Genomic DNA, 20,980 nt, shown 5'->3' with positions numbered 1-20,980 from the left:
TGTAGATCAGCTGTGGTGATTCACCAGGTGAGTTAGTCCCTTCATAATTTGCTTACTGCAGACACAGGGTCTCCTTGGAGCCAGACTGATGCTTGTCTGGGCCTTTCTCAGGCTCCTCTATGGACCAGCTGGCTCCTTTACTTATCTAAAAAGTTATTTTCTTTATGTTTTTGGCTTTAGAAAAATAGGTCACAAATACCTTGATTTGTATTTTTTTTAGTCAGGAGAAGAAGAAAAAAGATAAAGTGTCCAAAGGCAATATTTAGGAAAAATGTCCTTTCTGAAAGTTGATGATTATATTTTTATTGGTCTCATGTTAGAGTTAAAAATGATTTTTCAAGGTTGTTGGGGATAGACTGATGGGCATTTTCGAGACTGTAGTGTCTCCTTTTCTGAACCTCCTAAGAAAAAGTTGAATAGAAATAAGTTTTGCCTGGTCTGAAATCATTCCCATTTAGAAGAATGAGGAATTTTAGACAGGTTCTTTCCAGATCTATGATTCTATAGTAAATCCTTCCAACTTTCCAATGTAAAACTATTATTTATAGAAAAAGCAGGAAAGAAAGAGGTATTGTAAATATTTTTTTGTAGTTTCTTTGGTGATTCCTAGACTGAGTCTTCTGTTTTCTTTAACGACTCATTTGATATACAGACAATAAAAATTCTTTAATTTTTCTGTTAAAGATCTTCATCTCACTTAAAAAAAAAGATGAACCATGTTCATATGATCTTAGATAATTCTGTTATGTCAATAAACAATTTTTCTTTTAGATTTGGGTATGCTGGAATAAGCTATCCTTAAGTCTTCATCTCTGCTTAAAAAAATATTCTAAAGGTCAACACGTACCAAGATTATCATGTCGCTTTATTTGATTTTTTCCTATTTCTTTTTTTGGGAAAGCATTTAATTTCATGGCGTGTTCTATCTATTTAAACTATAGTTTGTTTTTTTTTTTTTAAAGATTTTATTATTTATTTGACAGAGAGAGATCACAAGTAGGCAGAGAGGCAGGCAGAGAGAGAGAGAGGAGGAAGCAGGCTCCCTGCTGAGCAGAGAGCCCGATGCGGGACTCGATCCCAGGACCCTGAGATCATGACCTGAGCTGAAGGCAGCGGCTTAACCCACTGAGCCACCCAGGCGCCCTAAACTATAGTTTTAAATGGCTATAAGAACAACGTCTTTGAGATTTACTGCTCCCTTCTTTTTTCTTAAGCCACTTTGTTTTATCTGGTTTTAATAACTTAAATATAAAAGTGAAACATGCACCTTGTTCCATCAGGAGTCATGTCTTGGGCTTAGGAGTGATTCCCTCCCCTGTTCCTTGCCCTTACTCTCTCATTCTCACTCTTCCCTTCTGTCTTTCCTCCTCTGAATTGACATTTGTTCGTTCTGGAATCGCCATTTATAATGAATTGCTTGCAGCTGATTGCATGGACTACATGACTCCCAAAGATCGTATTATCCTTAATTTGATATTACAACGGGCCAATACTTTGATATAATATAGACAGTGCTATGAAACTGAGAATATTAGGTTAATCATGGGCAAAAATTAAGAATCTGTTTTAGTAAAAAGTTAATTTTTTTTGGTAAAGATTTTATTTATTTGACAGAGAGAGACCACGAGTAGGCAGAGAGGCAGGTAGGGGATCTGGAGGGGGGGGGGGAGCAGGCTCCCCGCCGAGCAGAGAGCCCAATGCGGGACTTGATCCCAGGACTCTGAGATCATGACCTGAGCCGAAGGCAGAGGCTTAACCCATTGAGCCACCCAGGCACCCTAAAAAGTTAATTTTTGCATGCTGTAGTCATGTTGTTTTGACAAAGTATTTTCTTATGGCTCCTTTTTTCCGTAATTCCTTTCCAACCAGCATGAATGTTTAGCCCAGCACAGGAGCTCCTCTCCTTTGGACTCACTTCTCCTTAAGCCCAACCTTCATTCTTCTCAATAGATGGATTCCAAAAGGAGCAGATTTAAAACTCACTGCCTGGTCATGAATAAATATGATAAAGAGAAATGTTGAGGTAACGTTATATTACAAAATGTTCGCTAAAAAAAAACTCATCATTTTGCTCCCATGGGAACTTCTTTATTAAATTTATTTTAGCAAATAATGTCATTCATTAAAAAAGAAACAATCTACCCAAGGGCCTTAATAAAATGGAAGCGCCAACACACAGCATTTTATGTCATGAAAACAACAGCTCTGAGAAGTGAACAGGAAAGCCCACTGCTTCCTGCTGACTCTGGCTGTTTGGTTTTCCAGCGCCTTCCCTCTAGTTCTGTGCACGCACATACAGAAAGGGCACACACTCCTTAGAATTTTGTTTGTTTTCATTTCCTGGTTGTTTTTGTTCATGCAGTGTTTATTTAAAGTAAGTGGTGTTAATGGCAGCCCACTCCCCTCTCATGCTGTCCCCCTCCCCTGTCTTTATTTCCAGTGTAACAGGATCTTGTTGTTCTTCCTAAATAGTAGGGAAGATTGCAAAGGGGACGTGACCAGAGTTGGTCGGTTCTCACTGTGGCTCCGGGTAAAAGACGTCTGTCTGCTACAGTGGCCTACGCAGCCACAAGAAAATCACTGCTCCATGTCCTTGTACAAAAATAAGCTCTTTTGCTCTTTCTAGCTTCTTTCGGACTTTCCCTAGCAAATGACTGGGAAGGGCAGAAAAGCAGATTATTTAAAAGCCAAATGTCTGGAGTGAGTTAGAACTGGGCCTGAATGCCGACTCTGCCATTCGGCTGTTGTGAAGACAAAATAATGGCTGAAGTCATTGCTGTCACAGATTACAACTTCAGTAAAATGTGGTTATTACTTCTGTTGTCTTATAGTACTAACTTGTGTTGGCAAGCCATTTTATTATTTTTATAGTATTCCGTACCCTTTTAATTCTGCTAGATTCCTACCTTTGGAGGAGCCTTATTATCTACATTTAACAATTAGAGTTGATGTTTGCACATTTGTGATTAGAACAACCTTCTTCGGTTGATATTAAATACAAGTAGCCATCCATTCTCAGTGTGCTAATTGTCCAGCCCAAGCTGACCCTAAAGGCTGTGGGATTCAGGAAGGGCAGAAGACTTCTAGGAGACGGGAGTGCGTATTTAGAATTCTGAGAAGCCGGCAAGTTTCCTCCTCTGACAGATCAGACCAAGAGTCCAAAGACCTGCATATTAGATTCACCTCTGACGCTGACTCATTGTCTTCCCAGTTAACCTTTTGAAATCTCAGTCTCTTTGTTGATCAGGTTAGTTTTCCAAGAGAACTGCTTCAGTCTTGTTGTTCTACGGCTTAAAAGCTTCCATTGCTCACTGAATTGAAGCCCAGACTCCATGCTTGGCATTCATTGCCCTAGCCCGCTTTCCCAACCTTGTCCGCTGCGGTGTCATTGTTCCCTGAAGCCTTCCCAGGCTCCTTTGTCCTGGCCCTTCTCTGTCTCTGCCACTGTACTGCATCCCCCCCAGCTGCTGAAGACTTAGGCGTGATGTTCCTTTTCACATTTCCTCAGCAGCCCCCATCAGTCAATCATTTGTCACCAGTCCTACTAATTTTCCCTGACTAAAATCCTTTAATGTGTTCTCCGCATTCTCTCTGGATTCCGGGCACTAGGTTGAGCTTCCTCTGTATCTTGCCTAGACTGTTGCAGTAGCCCCTTGGTGCTTTCTGACTTGCTTGCTTCCTTTAAATCTGTTCTCCATCCTGCAGGCAGGGGGAGCTCTCTGAAATACCACTAGGATTGTGTCATGCTATTGCCTACAATCCTTCCATGCTTTTCCATGAGTTTATGGGAAATAATCCAAAGCTTTTCATAGCTCACTTTGCTTTGTCTTTCCTCTTGATTGAAAGCTACAAGAGGGGCACCTGGGTGGCTCAGTCAGTTAAGCATCTGCCTTTGGCTTGATTCCAAGCCATTCAGGTCCTGTCATGATTCCAGGGTCCTAGGATGGACCCCTGCATTGGGCTTCCTGCTCAGCTCTCCCTCTGTTGCTCCCCCTGCTTGTGCTCTCTCTTTCTTTGTCAAATAAATAAGTAAAATTAAAAAAAAAAGCTACTAGAGAGTGGGGACCATGTGTTACTCAGCTTTGTATTTCCCAAAGCACCCGGCACGGCAGTTTGAATTCTAGTAGGTGTTCATTACATGCCTGTTACATGATTTTATCAAATGGAACTAATATCGACTTGACCTTTCTCAAGGTAGAGCTGATGATTCAATGGAGTATTATGTAGAAGAACACTGACAAAATTAAATGGTCCCATCCTCAGTGATGACATTAAAAAAAAAAAGCTTAGGTGATTCCCATATTCCTAAATCCCTCTGAAAACTTTGTTCTTCCAGCAAACAATGCCACAAAAGCTCATTTTCACATTCCACGTGATTGATGTTTGGGAGAGGGTTAAGTGTTGCAAATCTCAAAAGTAAAAGTAACAGTGTAGGGCGCCAGGGTGGCTCAGTGGGTTGGGCCGCTGCCTTCGGCTCGGGTTGTGACCTCAGGGTCCTGGAATCGAGTCCCGCATCAGGCTCTCTGCCCAGAAGGGAACCTGCTTCCCTCTCTCTCTCTCTGCCTGCCTCTCTGTCTACTTGTGATCTCTGTCTGTCAAATAAACAAAAAAAATCTTAAAAAAAAGTAACAGTGTAGTTTATAGAGACCGCGGCGAAAGAAGGTGGAGATAGGATGCAGTCTGTAGGTCTATCAGTGGCAAGCGGCACAGCAGACCTCAATGAGGCCCAGGGCTCTCAACAGACGCCAACAAGCATTTCATGAGCATCTGGAGGGGCTTCATGTTCCATACCATTGCTCAAGAACCTTTTTTTCTTGGCCAAGATTTACTTGGTAATTCCACAAGGCCAAGTGGCCTGTTGCCAGAGTTCAGCTCTTCTTTCTTTCCTGTCAGTTCATCCCTTCCTCTCCTAGCTGTGAAGCTTGGAAGAGAGGATGTGACATTGGATGGCTCTCGTCCTGGTCCCCTTCAAGCACTGTTTCACCACAAACGTGGAACTCTCCATTGCTCCTCTTAAAAGAGATGAAAACTTCTCTGCTTAGAATTCAGTGACTCATCCCACTTGGACTCAACCGCATTCTTTCTAGGGCGGAAACCCTGAATTCAAGTGCAGCTGGCCAAGTCGGGGAAAGAACTCTAAGCTGTTTCTGGGAAAGAACTTTAAGTCTCCCTGCTGATGATGAGAAATAATTTTTACTCTTTGTAAAGGGTGAGAAGCCCGAGTGTGCTAGTGAATAATAATCTTGCACTTAGCCAAGGAATGCTTGGGTGGTGTTTGGATTGCCATTAATTTTTTTTAATTAAATTTAAGCATCTATGTGCCTGAATTCTTCTGATATATGAATTCCAGAGAGGCATCGACAGAGGAAGAAGTAGAGACTGGAGTGAAATTAGGGGTGGGTTCCTAGATACTCGGAACATCGAAGTGTCTTTTTGTTAAATCCTTTTGTAGCCAAAGCCAGACTTTTCAGTGTTATTTGTAACTAGGGATAGCCACCATATGTGATTTTCATTATATACTAGAAGCTAAGCTAAGCACGTACCCTGCAAGATTTCATTCAGTCCTCCCATTGACCCCATACGATGCACAGACTAGAATTACCAAACAGAATCTGCATTTGCCTGAGATACCAGTGGGTGTTTATTCGGCACCCAGGTAGAAAGAACTCTCTAGGGACTGTCACAAAGTTGTGACGGAGGAGGGGAGCTAAGTTATGGAAAGAAAGGCAGTGTTCCATAGAATCCCAGTCAGGGAAGGACTATCGGGGGAAATGGATGGATGCTAAACTCCTTTGGGCAGGTAATAATCTCGTCCGGCTTTTATAAATCATGGAAGTGTGTTTCAGAAATTTCTGGTTTGCGTATTTCCATAGGCAGGAGACTCCTTTAGGCTAGCTTAGTGCTATGCTCTCATCCAGGTTACAGGGAACCCAGAAGGAATGTAATTAACCTCATTATCTAACCTAAAACCTGGCGCCGTGGAGCTGGTGGCTCCTAGGTCCCAGCAGGCCGGATTCAGCTAAGCCAACCAATGCATTCTTTTGTGTATGTCTTGCCAAGGTCCCTTAAGAACATCTATACAGCTTGGAAATTTTCAGGACAAATCCTTTTCAAGTGTAAAACAAACAGGGGTTTGAAAATCTTTCCTTCTGTTCCAGAGAGAATTCCAGCTGTCCGCTGCTCCCTTCCCTCCAACGAAAACAGAACACGAGGGACTTGTCTCTATTTACAGTCCGCAGAGTTTCATCTGAGTGCTGGCTTCCAAGGTGTGCACTTTTGCTTTATTTCCTCTGCTGGTGGGATTTTCATCTTCTGCACAACTTCTGTGTCCCCCAGTGCTTCTCCATACTCGTTACTCGTTGCGCTCTGTGGTTCAAGCCATTATTCGTTCTTCTATTGCTGTCGCTTCCTCATTTTTGTAGTCAGCCCCTCTCCTGCCAATGTACCGTGCTATCATGATTATCTTCACGAACCCCACCATGAATTTTCCCCTGCCTTAATCCTGTTTGAAACTGGTGATAGTTCCCTCCTGGTCCCTAAAGCCTGCGGGGTAAAAGTACCAACCTTCTGGTCTTGGGGTTTGAGGCAGAGCTTAATTACTCATCCTTCTTCCTTCCTAATTCCGAATCAGTTGAGGGTTAGACGTAAGCCAGATGGGGTGAGAGGGCAGTATCCCATTTACTGCCGGTCATACTGCCCTGGCGCTTGGGCCAGAGGCAGGCTGAAATGTGACTTCCCGTAATCCTTCCCTTGAATTTACCCATAAAGTTCAGGAAGAACGGCTGGAGAACTGGAGCCCATTTTCCTTTAGTGTAGGTTTGGGGGCTTGGGGATTGCCTTAGGGGTGGAACGATCCATCAGAAGCCTGTTTGCAGGGCTGGGACAACCTGTGGAAATAACACTGCCTTGAGATCTCAGAGGGAGGCCAGCCTGTTTAGTTTCTGGAAATGCAGCAGGCTTGGTGACAGAGACCAGCAGTCTGACTATAACATGGCTCCGTAATCCAACCTGCTTTTGGAGTTTCTGTCTCTTAGCAGAAAGTCTTTACTTGGGTGCCTCTTGGTCCCTGCCCTTGGAACCTTGGCCTGGGATAATGATGTGGGGTTCATTCTTATGGAAGTCTTTTTAAAATGGGGAGAATTGTAGCTTTTTGGGGGACAGGGAATATATTTGAGAGACCTGGGAACTAGGGTTTCTCCTGTGCTCTACCTCTTCCTGCATCCTGACGTGACCTCCTTTGGAAATAGAAGAATCAGTTTTTGTATCTTCATAAGAATTTCGGGGAGAAGAAGTAATCTCTTTGGTGAGGCTTTGTGGAACTTTCCCTTTCTGCCATCAGAGAGCTAGTTTGGTCCCAGACTTTTAGGAACCGTCCCAAAGTGTGTGAAACTGGGGGTCAACCCACTTTAACTTTGTCACAGTTGGTTTCCCCAGACACACAGAGATGAACTGCATTGAATCCCAAAACACAAATACGACAAATCTGCCCAGCTGTTTTGTTTGCATTTAGCAAGCCCTGTTATCCTCCCATAACGCGAAAGGCCACCCTGCCTGCCTGGCATCTCACCTAATCTCAGCTGAATGCTCATTGTAATGCCTGTTAATTCCCAACCCCACTTGTAGGTCCTGATCTCTGCAATAGGCAAGGTTTTTGTGGGTATAAGTGTGAGAGTACCCAACTCAAAGTGGATTATGGCCAGAGGTATGGAAGTCCAAAAGGTCCCTCTGGCTTCAGGCTTGGCTGTATCCAGGGGCTGCAGCTACATTGTGATGATTTTCTCTTTCCATAGCCTGGTTCTTCCATCTGGTAATTTTACCTTCGGACAGTCTGTATTTTTATAACTGCTTCTAATATCAGAGAAAGAAAGATAGCCCTCCATTTTCCTCCCAGAGATCCCATCTCCTATATGACAGAGTCTGACAGGGTCTGATTAGCACACCTTGGGGAAAGACTTTTCTTTGACCAGTTGTAGTGCCCAGAGGGAGGGTTGCTCCGAGTAACCAGGTCTGGGAAACTGCCCTTCATGGATCTTGTCCCACTGTACCATAATCCTGTGTTTCTGTGTCTTATTTGGTCTCCCCGTTAGACTCAGGGATGAGGACGCCAAAGATTGCTGCTTGTCACTCTCACAAAGAATCACAAAGCTTGTCACGTCTCCCAGAAGGAGTCAGCCAAGCCTAGATTTCACTCACTTGAAAAGAGAGGAAAAGAGTCTCCCCAGGCACTGCAGGCTTGTGGCCAGGTGGCGTTTGCTCCCACCACCACAGCCAGCAGGGTCAGCAGCCCTCAGACACCCCGAGAAAGGATGCTGGCACAGCTCTTTGCCCTGTGGAGCCAGCCCCTCCCCTGCTGAAGCTGGAGGCTCAGGGCAGCTATTGCCTGGGAGGTCTGCAGAGACGCGGCCCCGGCCAAGCCACCTGCCCAGGCTTTTCATGCCCTGCGTGCTGCCAGATTTTCTCAGGCCACGGGGGTTTCCCAAAATAGGACAGAGTGCTGTCCGGGACTTGGTGGTACACCCAGCTTCGGGGGCTGCACACCAAAGTGGCTCCCTCCAGGTTCTTTTTATAATGCTCTTTAAAAATAAATTTATTTTGAATGAATTTTAATTCTACAGAAAATTTGCAGAGACAGTACAGTTTCTGTATGTCCTTCACTTAGCTTCTCCTCTTGCTAACACCTTAGAGCCCTGCTGAATTGGTCAGAACAAGGAACTTAATATTGCTATTCACAAAATACAGACTTGATTCAGATTGTAGCAGTTTTCTCACTGATATACATGTATATACATATGTATATACATATATATACATGAAGAAAGAATATATATATATATATATGTATATATATATACACACACATTTCTTTCTTTTTCTTTTTTTCCTTCTAGGATATCACATTGCCTTTAACCAAGTTCTTTTGATTTACTCAGGGAACTAATTCTCTTATGTCAAGATGTTGGTGGGGTAGATTAATTGCTTTAATGGCTTTCATTTATCACCCCTCCCTCTTCCTATGCTCCCTGCAATGCAAAATTTTAGCACCTCCTGTAAAGAGGTGGTTTACTTTCCCACTCTTGAAACTGGGCTGGCCTGCGAATTGCTTTGGCCAATAAAAGGCAGCAGATACAAAGATGAGCCCATTCTGAGCCTTGGCCACAAGAGGCCTTGGGTGCTGCTTGCTTGCTACCTTGGACCCCAACCTCCTTCGTAAGAACAAGGCTGGGCCAGCCTGCTGGGTTGAGGAACTGTAAGAACCAGAGGGGAGCTATCCCAACTGTATCATGAGGCCACATTCGACAATCAGGCCCCAGCTGGCTGCCCGTCCGTAAGCGAGTCCAGCCAAGATCAGCTAAGCCCGTCCTAGAGCAGCAGGACTACCCAGATGGCCTATAGATTTGTGAGCAAAATAAATATTTATTATTGTGAGCCACTGAGGCTTAGTGGTTGGTATTTAGGTGACAGTATGGTAGCAACAGGTCACCGATAGAGCTGGGCCAGGAGAGGTCCTGATATCGGCCATCTGGTGACTCCTGCTCCACAGTCACTAACAAGTTCCGTTGAATTTGTTAACTCTTTCGGATTGTGGGTCTTCTTCATCTTAGACTTTTGTAACTCGGTTTAGTGAGTACTTGTTATAGGATCCACCTCTCTTGAGCTGAGAGGATTTGAATAGAAAACTCGTACCTGGGCAACATTTGTCCTGTGACACTGAGCAGCTCTGGGGGCTCTTCCAGCCTGTGCGGTCATTGGCTTGTGCACATTGACTGGAGCTGTGGCCTCTACCAGATGTCTCCGGATTTCATTCTTGCTAATTCCCAGGACAAGGGATCTATGCATGCTTGCTCTAGGATTTTGCTGCTTTGGGTAGTTCCCGAATAAGCTGTCGATTGTTGGCAGGGCTTTCTGCTGACTGCAGTGGGTATAAGCCTGGAATTTAAATTTGATGTGTTCTGCCATCTTAGATTAATACAAATTTTTTTTTTTTTCCCCTCTGCCAGGGTAGACAATGGTCTCCCCACCAACCTTCTCTCTCTCTTTTCTAGCTCTCTCAAAACTGTAGGATGTGTTTTGGGGCAAAACCAGTTGCAAAGGGACATTATACCATGAAACAGCTTTACGGTCTCAGTCTTGGAGCCACATTCTGGTCCCCTGGAGAAGGTCTTTGCCCTTTCCACGATCTTGGAATTCTACATCTTACCGGGATGGTGGCAGTTTTCCCAGGATTGCGAAGAAGCAGCGGCTGTCCCAAAGCTTTTTGCTCTGCTCCTTGAGGAGAATATCTTACCCCAACTCCCTTCCAGGAAGAGCTCAATACCTAGTGGACAGGAAAGCGATCAAGGAAGCTGCCGTATGTGTCTGAGCCCCCATCAACAGCAATGGCCCAGTTGTGTCGGATGAGGACGAGGGTCCAGAGGTCTGACTCCCTCCTACAGGCTCGCAGATGCTCCTGTTTTCAATTCCCAGCTTAACACTTTCAGGCAGCTGTGCCCCCATGCCTGCCCGGGACTTTCTGGGTTTTGTTGAATGAAATGACTGACTTCCTGTTCATGTCCTCCCCTCCTGCCACCGACAACCCTGTTGTTCAGCTTTCTCGGTTCCTTCACACTCTTCCTTCTTCCAAAAATGTGTTGACACCCGTTTTCCATTCAGGACTATACCCTCTTATATCCTCTCAGTCCTTGTAGGTTTCCATCTTGGTTTTGTTCCTCCAGTTTTATTTCAGTGGGGGCTTTGCAAGACAGCAACATCCGTATCCCATGCTCTGTGTTTAGCCCGAGGTTGTCAGACCGTCCAGGCTTTTAGGAATAGATATAAATTATTCCTGCTATAGTAATAGTCTTCTTCAGGCATTTTGTCTTGCTTTAACAATAATCATTTAATAAATTATTTTCATAGAAAAGGGAATACAGAGTTTAGAATTTTATTTTATTTTTTGTTATTTTTTAAAGATTTTATGTATTTATGTGAGAGAGGGGGAGGGACAGAACATGAACAGGCTCATATGAGGGCAGAGGGAGAGGGACAAACAGACTCCCCACTGAGCAGGGAGCCTGACCTGGGGCTCGATCCCAGAACCCCGAGATCATGACCTGAGCTGAAGGCAGATGCTTAACCCGCTGAGTCACCCAGGGGTGCCAGAGTTTAGAATTTTAAAGCAAAATTATTTTTTACCTAGAGGGGTTTCATTAACTCTTTTAAGAATAGCAACAAGCAAAACTTAAACACCACTGGCCACATCTAACAATTGATGATATCCCATTTTGTTCAAGAGAATGGATTTTCTTTTCTTATTGCTGTCAGCACTCTCATTAACACAGACTTCATATTCATTTGTCATCGTAATCGCCCATTTTACTCATAAACAAAAGAAGAAGTCCCACAAAGGAAGCCGCTCTGGTGTTACAGCTTCTCTTCTGTGAAGCCCATGTTGGCCGTGAGAGGGACCAATAATGCGAAGGCTGTTCCAGAACGTAGCAGGGCTGCGACATGATAGTCAAATCACACTAAGCTTTCACACATGCAAATACTCTCTTGCGAAATATAAACAGGATCGTACCACACCCACTATTTTGCAATTTGCTTATTTCTCTTTATGTATCATGAGCTTCTCCCACGTCAGTACATAAAGAACTACCTCACCTTTTTTTTTCTTAAACAACTTCTCAGACGATTTCCAATTCAAAGCAATGTTGTAACAATCATGCTTTCATATGATTTTTTTGCTCATTTGTCTATATATTTCTGGAAGATTTGTTTTCCCTCCAGAAGCAGAATTCTGAGTCAAAGGGGCTGCACCTGTTACATTTGGGTAGATAAAGGCCAGACTGCATTTCAAAAAGCTATCAGTTCATGCTTCCAAAGAAATTGTCATAATGCTCATTTTTTTCATCCCCTCTCCAAAACTCTATCTATTTCCTCCTCTTAGTTTTTGCCTCTCTGATCAATGAGACAGCATTGTCTTTGTTGACACTCGTGATTCCCAGTGCAGTGGTGTTACTCCCTCTGCTTCTGGCAGTTTCCATCCACAGATACTTCTCTTCCATTTCTAGTAAATGGTGGAAGACAGAGGTCAGCCCTAATGTTTTCTACAAGTCCAGGTGCCTTCTCATTAAAGGGTGGTGGTTCTTGAGAACATGAATGACGGAGTAGCTTGTGTTGTTGACCTCCTGATTCTCTCACTCTGGTAACATTTTAGAAATCTGCCCAGTCAGGGCTCAGAGGCTCTATCTCTTATGTTATCTGAGAAGAGCTTGAACTTTCAGTAAGAACTGACTCTAGTCAGGCAAAGAATAATTTCTTTAACTGCCTTTCTTGGTGCTTTAGTCCAGTCTTTGGAGCTTCTTTCTGTATCTCTTTCTTGTAGTAGCTGTTAGAGATAAATCCTGATTTTTCCTTTTTAGGCCTTTGAAGGGTTTTCTTCCTCCTCCCCCCAACACCCTCATGAGATGTGGCTGTGGGAGTTAATGCCCCAGAGACAACCTCGATCAACAGGGGATGGGTGCTGCTATTGTCTCCCTTTCGTCCTCTAGGCAGCTAGTTCTGAGAAGGGTTTTGTAAGACCATTTAGAAGGTTCTGCAGGACTGAACTGCCCACAGCAGTGGCCAGTATGTCTGTGGTAGGCTGAATCATGACACCCCAAAGATGGTCACATTCTTACCTTGGAATCTTTAAGCACATTATCTTATATGGCAAAAGGGACTTTTCAGATGTGGTTAAAGATTTTGAGATGGGTAGATTCTATTGGGTTATCTGGATGGGTCAAATGTAACCACAAGGGTCCTTATAAGGAAGAGGCAGTAGAGTCAGAGTGCAAGGTATGAAGTTGGAAGCAAGAGGTTAGAGTTAGGGCCCAGGAATTCTGGCATTCTCTAGAATCTGAAAAAAACCCAAGGGAATGGATTTTATTTTCAGAGACTTCAAAAGAAACCGGTTCTGCCAACACCTTGATTTCAGCCTGTAAGACCCATTTCAAACCTCTGACCTCATGACCCTCAGATAATACATTTGTAAGGTTTTAAGGCAGAACTCTAAGAGGAAACTCTTAGAGTTCCACTGTTCCACTCCCCATCCCTCACTCCTGTTCCCTGAGGTCACAATCCCAAGCCTTTGTATCAGAGTCTGCTTTTGAGGGAGCCCTGGCTAAGACAGGGAATAATTAGATTTCCATTGACCATTTCCGTGGTGGGTTTTTCCTCGAGGACCATGTCTAGGACATATGAAGCTGGTTCATCTTAGATTCTAGACAGGATGGCCACTGGCAGGGAGAGGGGTCCTCCACTAAAAGATGCTCAAGTGTTCCCGGTGAGCAGGGATTGAGGGAAAAGCAGCATGTGGCAAGCCAGACTACACTCCCAGGTCAGGGGGTTGAAGGGGAGGTTCCCTAGTCATGGGGCAGCAGTGTGTGTGTGTGTGTGTGTGTGTGTGTGTGTCCAGGAGCACCCCATTAGAGTCTAACTAGGAAAACAGAGACATTTTCCAGTGTTTACAGTGGTGGGACTTTGCTGTGGTGAATGATTTATATGGGTGACAGAAGAACTGAGATCCAGACAGGGGGTGGAGAGGTGACCCAGAGATGGGCATGAGCAGGAAGCTGCTATGCCCTTGGGTTGGAGGACAACGTGAGGGGCGGTGTTACTGCAGCCCATGCCCTGGGACCACTGGAAGGGATCTGGACTCTGAGTGGGGCTCTTTCATGGGAGCCGAGCTTCTGAGACAACACAGCCACAGCTGGAGGGGCCACTGGATATGAGGTGACATGGAAAGATGTGCCCTGGCTCCTCCCTTTCTTCCCGCTTTTTGTTTCCCATTCAGTGCCTCCAACTAGCCAAACCCCAAGAAACCAGCCCTGTGGAAATACAGAGCAGGTAGAGTAAAGGATGGATCTGAGAGCAAACAGACATAGGACAGGCCTCAGCCCGCTGCCAAGGAGGCTTTGAAGAAACCTCCACAGGAGAAAAATTCCATTTCAAACACCTGCCAGGCTCTGTGGAAACCAATCTCAGAGTAGTGCCACTTGAGCGAGATATTGTCCTGCTTCTGACTCCTCTTTCTCTCCATGCTCCAAGCCCTGAGGGGTGAGAAGCTATAGCCAGTGTGGAGGTTTGTTCCTGGAGATGCTGACAGAATAAAAAAGGAGGACTCCAGATTCTCGCTTCTTTTCCCCCAGCTCACTTCCCCCTCAGCACAGGCTTGAGCTAGGGAAGGTGGACACTTTAATCCTGAATGAAATTTTTGGTGATTACATTCAAACGTACATTAATTATTAAAACAAGTCTACTTTCAGCGGTTCTGAAATGACTGGTGAACATTATCTGAGAACAGTCAGGTAACGTGAGGGGCCTGCCCTAGAGCTCACCTAAAGGGGTAAGACAAAGTCTCTCTCCACCCTGAATGGTCACGCCAAGAAAGTTGTGAGAGAAGAACATAACTTCATTGAGTAAAATTCTATGCACAATGGGATCAAATTCTTTGACCCCATTGTGCATAGAAAGCTTTGTCAATGGTCCCACTAAAGTTCTTCTCACTTGACTAGAGATGACAAGACTCCACACTCCCTGCTTTACCGTCACCACTCAGTTAGGGGCCAGTAGTCACATAACTGGTTTTTCTCCACTATCCCCATGACAGGAAGTGAAATGTGAGTGAAAATGGTTGGTGTCTATGGTTTGGGGGCTCCCACCACTATTCAGACTGAAGCCTTCTGTTTTACCATTCTTTAATATCCATGTGAAATGATTATGTTTTTGTCATCAGCAGAAAAAAAGGAGTGTATGGGCTGTGTCGAGTTATGAAGATACAAAGAAATATCTGTTTGTGCACACTCATCTTCTGTGATTGTTGAAATTCATACCCCTTACCTGGGCACACTTGTCTGGAATTCTGAAGAGTCCTTGTTTGATGCACATCTGTTCCACAAACAGATAATAATAATAATAATCCTGGGTAAGAATTAGAACAAGTCAGTTTGAAATCAGAGTTGTGTCCCCAGGAGAAAAATGGCATTGAGGTAAATGCTCAGAAATCCCAGCTGTTTTTAGACAGAGGCTGTCATAATCCCATGACTGAGAGTGTATCATAGAAAGGGCTCGGCCTGGAAAGACCCCAACTTCAGGCATCAAGATGCCAAAAGTATTGAATCTCTTCTTGAGGAGGGAATGCTGTACCATCTTTGATGAGAAGTATGGAGACCTGGGGGATATTGGAGGGTTTTTGCTTTGAAGGTAAAGACTCCCTCCATAATCAGGCAAGGAAGAGATTTTAAGGCTAGGAATTGGGAGATCTCATTGGTGCAAGTGAGAGAAAGTCCAGAAACTGGAACCAAAACTACCTCTCCAATGAGGAGACCACCCCTCACACTGGAGAGGGGAGAGAATGCAGGAGATTGGGTTGATATTTTACCCAAACCTGTTCTCTGTGCTTAGATAAGGATAGCTTCTTGCTCTTATTGAGCAAGGACTCCTCGAAACTTACCCAGCTCTCAAGGGAAGTCATGCCTGCGTCTGAGGCAGAGTCATCTCAGCTGGGTGGAGTGGGTGAGGGCAGTGAAGCCGGGAGAAAGGAGGGTGTCCTGAGAAAACAAATAGTGATTCTCTAGCGGGAGAGCATTGGGAGGCTGTTCTTGAGGATGAGGCATGGATTGTGACACTTGAGGCCATCAATGGGCCACACAATGGCCACATTGAAGTGACCACAGGAAGGGGAGCAGAAGGGCACTGAGACTCTGGGGGCTTCTGCCATCGGAACAGCACTGAGGTCAAGGTGGCCTGGGCAGTGCTTGTCCATCCCTGCCCAGGAGCTTCAGCAACTGGTTTTCGAGGGGATATCTGGTGGGGACCTCCACCAAGAGCTGATGTGATGGGCAACAGTGATGCTTGTTCAGCTCTGTCTGAGCCCCTGAGTACAGATCTCACCCCCTTATAGGGCCCAGAACACCCACAAATGCCAATGTCACTCCCAAACCTAACTATAGAATACAAAAGCAAAAATACAGGTCTTCGACACCCAGGACTGTATGGGACATGGAAAATAAAACCTTCACGCCTTTACTTGGGGGAACTGAGGAGAAACAACCCAAGGTTTGTTCCCAGAGATGGGGCATGTGGGAACATGGCCATGGGTACCATCCCTGTTGTATGGGCCACAAAACCACATTGTCTGTGGCCCACCCTGACCCCATAATTCACATGGCTCTTTTAAAGGAACTCAATTCATATTCTACTTCACCTTTGATTTCTAAGCGGGACCCAAAATAGGTGTTACCAAGATTTTTATCATTTGCTTTTCTCTTTGCCACCACAGTACACATTATCTCCATAATCTTAGTATCAGCAAATGTTATCTAGGGGTTTATAGGTCTTGCTAAAACTATAAACTTTCCACTGCCACACCCTGGTTTGAAGTATGGTTGGTAAGCATTCTCTGTAAGATCAGAGAGACTGCTTCTTGACAGAGTTTGTCCAATCTGAATGATCCAGAATATAGGCAGAAAAAGCCAAGGGTTATTTTGTAATTATTAGCAATTTATGAATACATCTCATACAGCTATGCTGGACATAGATTGGCTTTGCTGTTTTAAAAGTGCTTTCATGTACAAGTCTAGAAATACATTTGGTCCACATCCGGGGAATTTACATGGAGACATTAGAGCAGAAACCTCTGTAGTTGGCAGCATGTAAGTCCTGTCTGGAGAGAAAAGGCCTGCCTTCCTTCCAGTGTAGCTCCAAGATTATAGAGAGAAATGAACATGACTGGCCTGCCTCCAATGGCAGATTCCATATAGAAAGGTAATTGGAGATCTCTTCTGAGGGCATATTAGACTGTCTTATGCTAACCTCTCAGGCTGGTGGTGAACACATTAGGAGAATGCTGTGCTTGGAAAATTCACTTTATCTACTTGTTTCCTTGTTTAAGTAGATAAAGCAATTAGGCTGCCTTTGGAGGTAACTGCCTTTCTCATTTCAACTTGTCAAAATTAATCTCTTTCAAGTAATCCAGACATATACATAAATACAAATGTGCTGAAAATATATATATTTTAAAGATTTTATTTATTTATTTGACAGAGGTCACAAGTAGGCAGAGAGACTGGCAGAGAGAGAAAGTGAGAGGGAAGCAGGCTCCCTGCTGAGCAGAGAGCCCGATGCGGGACTCGATCCCAGGACTCTGAGATCATGACCTGAGCCCAAGGCAGAGGCTTAACCCACGGAGCCACCCAGGTGCCCCTGAAAATATTTTTGACAAATTTAAAAATTAGTTAAACATTTTTAGACTATTTTTCAAGTCCCCCAAGAATGAAGGTAAGCTTGCAAATAGGTCTTGAAGAGCGTTTAAAGAAAAGTCTCAGTAAGTCCTCAAACCACAAGAAATAATTTTTTAACACCCAAATTCATTTAGCTTCATAAGTACTTGGAAAAAAAACCCCACATTTTCTTTTGGGATATATGTAAAATCCCAAAAGAAAATTCTCCTGTTGTATCTTGTCTAAGTAGTTTTAGACATGGTATTGTGGATTTTGTGAAATCCACAATAGTAAACATTAGTAAAAACTAATGTTTTAAATTTTTCATTGAAGTTTTGTTTTTTGTTTCCCCAGGAGGGGAGGGGATTTTTTGCTTTTAAGACTGCTTTCAGATTTCCTTTTAGTGTAGTTCCAAGATTATAGAGAGAAATGAACATGACTATAAAATCAGAAAGAGCCGCTCTTCTGATGATGGACTGCTCTGTTCATGGAGGTCACCACCTCTCTCCCCATGTTAGGACCCATTGGTCGCTAGCAACAGAGCCCAGCTCTTCCTGACTTAAGCACAGAAGGACTTTGCAGGAATGGCTCTGGATAGCTTGCAGATGCGAAGGAATTGCTGAGTCACCACGCCTGCGCAAGGACGGGAGCTGGACGGGCTTTAGGGAACTGTTGCTGTTCACTGCACTGTCTTCTCTGGCCTGTGGCCTTGGAAGAACTCAGCCCCAATGGCTTCCATCTGCCTTTCATGCTGTTAGAGATAGATGCAGCCTCCCAGGGAGGCAAGTCCGGTTGGTCTGGCCTGGGTCACATGCTGTCCCTTCAATACCCTTGAGACCGTCTCAAGGGACCAGAAAACTGGAAGGAGTCATGTCCTTCATAGGAAAAGCCAAGGTTGTTGCCAAGAAGGGGGAGGGGAGACTGGGCCAGCACCCCTGTTCTGTGCTGAAACAGAACTGTCAAATGGCATTTTATTTCCTGCTCTGCCTTGAACTTCCACCTAGTGCGAAATCAACATGAATGCAGGTAGAAAGGTAATATTCTGATTAAAAATCTGCATATTTGATATACTTCTAATGATCTTCTCCTGATGCTTTTGTATGGATTCTTGGTGGAAAATTCTGGCAGGGAAGGCACTGAGCTGCAGGAAGGGCATAGATCAGGGAAGTTGTTTAGTGAAACCATGCCAGAAGCGATAACACCTCTTTCTTCTTTCTTAGACACACATCCCTCATTGTAAAGGGGGTTTTAAAAAATAAGCACGGTATACTTTCTGTTTATCTTCCACCCATAATTACAATAATAACATGCTCTATAATTCATGCAGATTATTCACAAGTCTTAATAAGAGTAACTGGAAACCAATGCAATCAGCATTCTATATATACTTTGACACTGGGAATTAACGTGTACTTAAACGTAATGACATAAACTGCTCCTATCTGATTATAGTAACATAATGAGATGGTTTCTATATCAGACATGCATTTAATTAAAAGAATGTGTCAATGATGGGTATATAGGAAATGATTTCGATAATTAATGGTAAACATTGACTTTATAAATAACTTTATTTTTATATAGTCCCATCCTTTCTCCACTTTATCCAGAGTTCTGAGTTCTTGTCTTAAAGGAAGAAAACTCTCAAACAATATTTGTATTTCTCTTCGGAAAAGTCTCCATAATTTGACTGACTCATAGGCAGGTTGATTCGAAGCAAACGAAGCTTTAGTTTTGGTAACCTTCACTTGTATGGCCTCCTTCCAAGCCCCTGAAGATAAATGTGTGTTTTTGTGGATTTTTTTTTTTCTTAAATGATAATCCTCCTGATACTACTTTAGGCCTCAGAAAAAGCTGCATCTGTCCTGCTGATAGATTCTGTGTGTGAAACCAGCCCAGTATCCACTGTCTCCTCGGCCACATCCGGATTCTGTTACAGTCTGCCTCAACCCAGATCTGGAATGTTCTATAGTCAATGGTTTTGTCAAGAAATCCAATAAATATCAAAGATTTTTGTATGTGTATTTTCTTTTTTTTGGTAGTGTTTACTGAAGACATTGAGGAGGGAGACCTGGCAGGAGGCCTTGGGGAGGAGCGGGGGGTGGGTGGGCAGAACTGAGTAGGAGTGGGAACCCTACATTATGTAACAAAGCATTTTTAAAAAGTATCACATGAGATAATTTATGTTCTTTGGACTTCTTTCTTGGCCTTGCTTCTACCAAGTCTTTGTGGCTGTTACTTTCTTTTTCCTTACTCCCCCTTCTCTGGATGCTCTTTGTTCTTTTGGATTTCCCCAGAGGTTTTCAAGTTCCTTTGCTCTCTTTGCACAGTGCAATGTGCACTCTCTTCCCTCCTTCTACCCGGGTTGGCTTCTCATCCATCATGGGACTGGGAGCTTCCGACCACATTTCACTGGCTTCTGCTCTTTAACGAAAGCCTTTTACTTTAGTGTCTCCAATCTCACGGCAACAGCCCTCTGCAGAGTTTTGTTCTGCAAAAGGGTACAATGCTTACACCAAGCAGAATCTTGGAAACTGAAAAATTCTCTACCCCCATTTCTTTACACGCTCATTTTCACATTTGAACCCTACTTGTCTGGAAAACCCTGGGGATTTCACGATTTGCTGCCAGACTGCTAACTTGTCTCCTTATCTCCTGGCTCAATAGTAGTAGTAGCACATTCTAGAGGTTCAATAAATGATCATTGATGATTTATTAAATGAAATTAGCATTTTAATAAATGGTGGCATATTGGTATCCATATTGTTAATTTGGCTTGATACAGATATTGCAAGAAGAAAGTCACTGACTGGGCCTTTTCTCCAGAGGGTTTGCAGAATCTGCATAGACTGGAGGAACAAAGAAAGAAAAAAAAATACCCTCAAACCCAAAAAATCCCCCCAAAACCCTAAAACCGAATGAACCTACCTATTGACAACTTCAGCGAGTAATTGTAGGGGCACTGCGAACTAAACAACTCCTACTATTGACATATGTATGCTTTCCCATCATTTTAGAAGCATGCTCTACAGGCTTTGGAACTTCTACAGGAAGATAAATTCTATAGGAAAACAATCTAACATTTAAAGCGCTCTTTGAAATTTTAGCATAAAATAGAGAAATGTAACATGTGAAATGGTAAAGAGCAGGCTTTATGATAAAGAAAAGCTCTAACAAGTTCCTTTGTTCATTTCACATATTATGAATCCTGCTGAATTTATATTCAGGTATAGGGAAAAGCAACATTCAAAATTAGCAACAGAGGAAAAAAGTATTTTTAGGCCCCTGAAATGGTTTTCTACTTCATAGGGCTCCCTACTTGTAATAAATTGGAACTTATCTTTCTCTTTAGTTAGTGCCAATTCTCTTCTCGAAGAGGAGACGTATTTTCTGATTGTACCAACCTGTGTGCCCTAGGTCTCCTCCTTGGATTTGGCTGGGGCCAACTCTTTGGCTCAGGGGAGGAACACATTGGTCCCGGATGCAGCTTCTGGCTGATTCGCTCTGGCGTTTTCTCAGGTATGTCTTCTATTTGGTTTTGTCACTTAGTCACTTAATTTGGGAGGGAGTGAATGAAAGCCACGAAGGTGTTATTGTCATACTGCTGGAAGACCTTACCCGGTTTGTGGACGGGACGTGGTATTGTAGTCACAATCTTACTATTAACTATATCAGAGAAGCTTCTACAACTAGCTAGATCAAGTCCTAGAGCTCATTAGTTCTGAGAGACAACATTAACA

At 43.7% G+C, this 20,980-nt stretch overlaps 1 long non-coding RNA gene across 1 annotated transcript in view; it reads left to right on the top strand.

Annotated features, from left to right (window-relative positions):
* LOC132002566 (uncharacterized) overlaps window positions 1–20,980 on the top strand; it is a 76,972-nt gene that overhangs the window by 13,341 nt on the left and 42,651 nt on the right. The window contains exon 2 of the long non-coding RNA XR_009399948.1: window positions 20,658–20,759. This is a non-coding gene — a long non-coding RNA (uncharacterized LOC132002566). The remainder of the gene's footprint in view (window positions 1–20,657; window positions 20,760–20,980) is intronic.

This window comes from Mustela nigripes, chromosome 15 (genome assembly GCF_022355385.1).
Source record: "Mustela nigripes isolate SB6536 chromosome 15, MUSNIG.SB6536, whole genome shotgun sequence".
In the NCBI taxonomy this organism is placed as follows: Eukaryota; Metazoa; Chordata; class Mammalia; order Carnivora; family Mustelidae; genus Mustela; species Mustela nigripes.
This window is presented reverse-complemented; position numbering and strand designations above follow the sequence as displayed.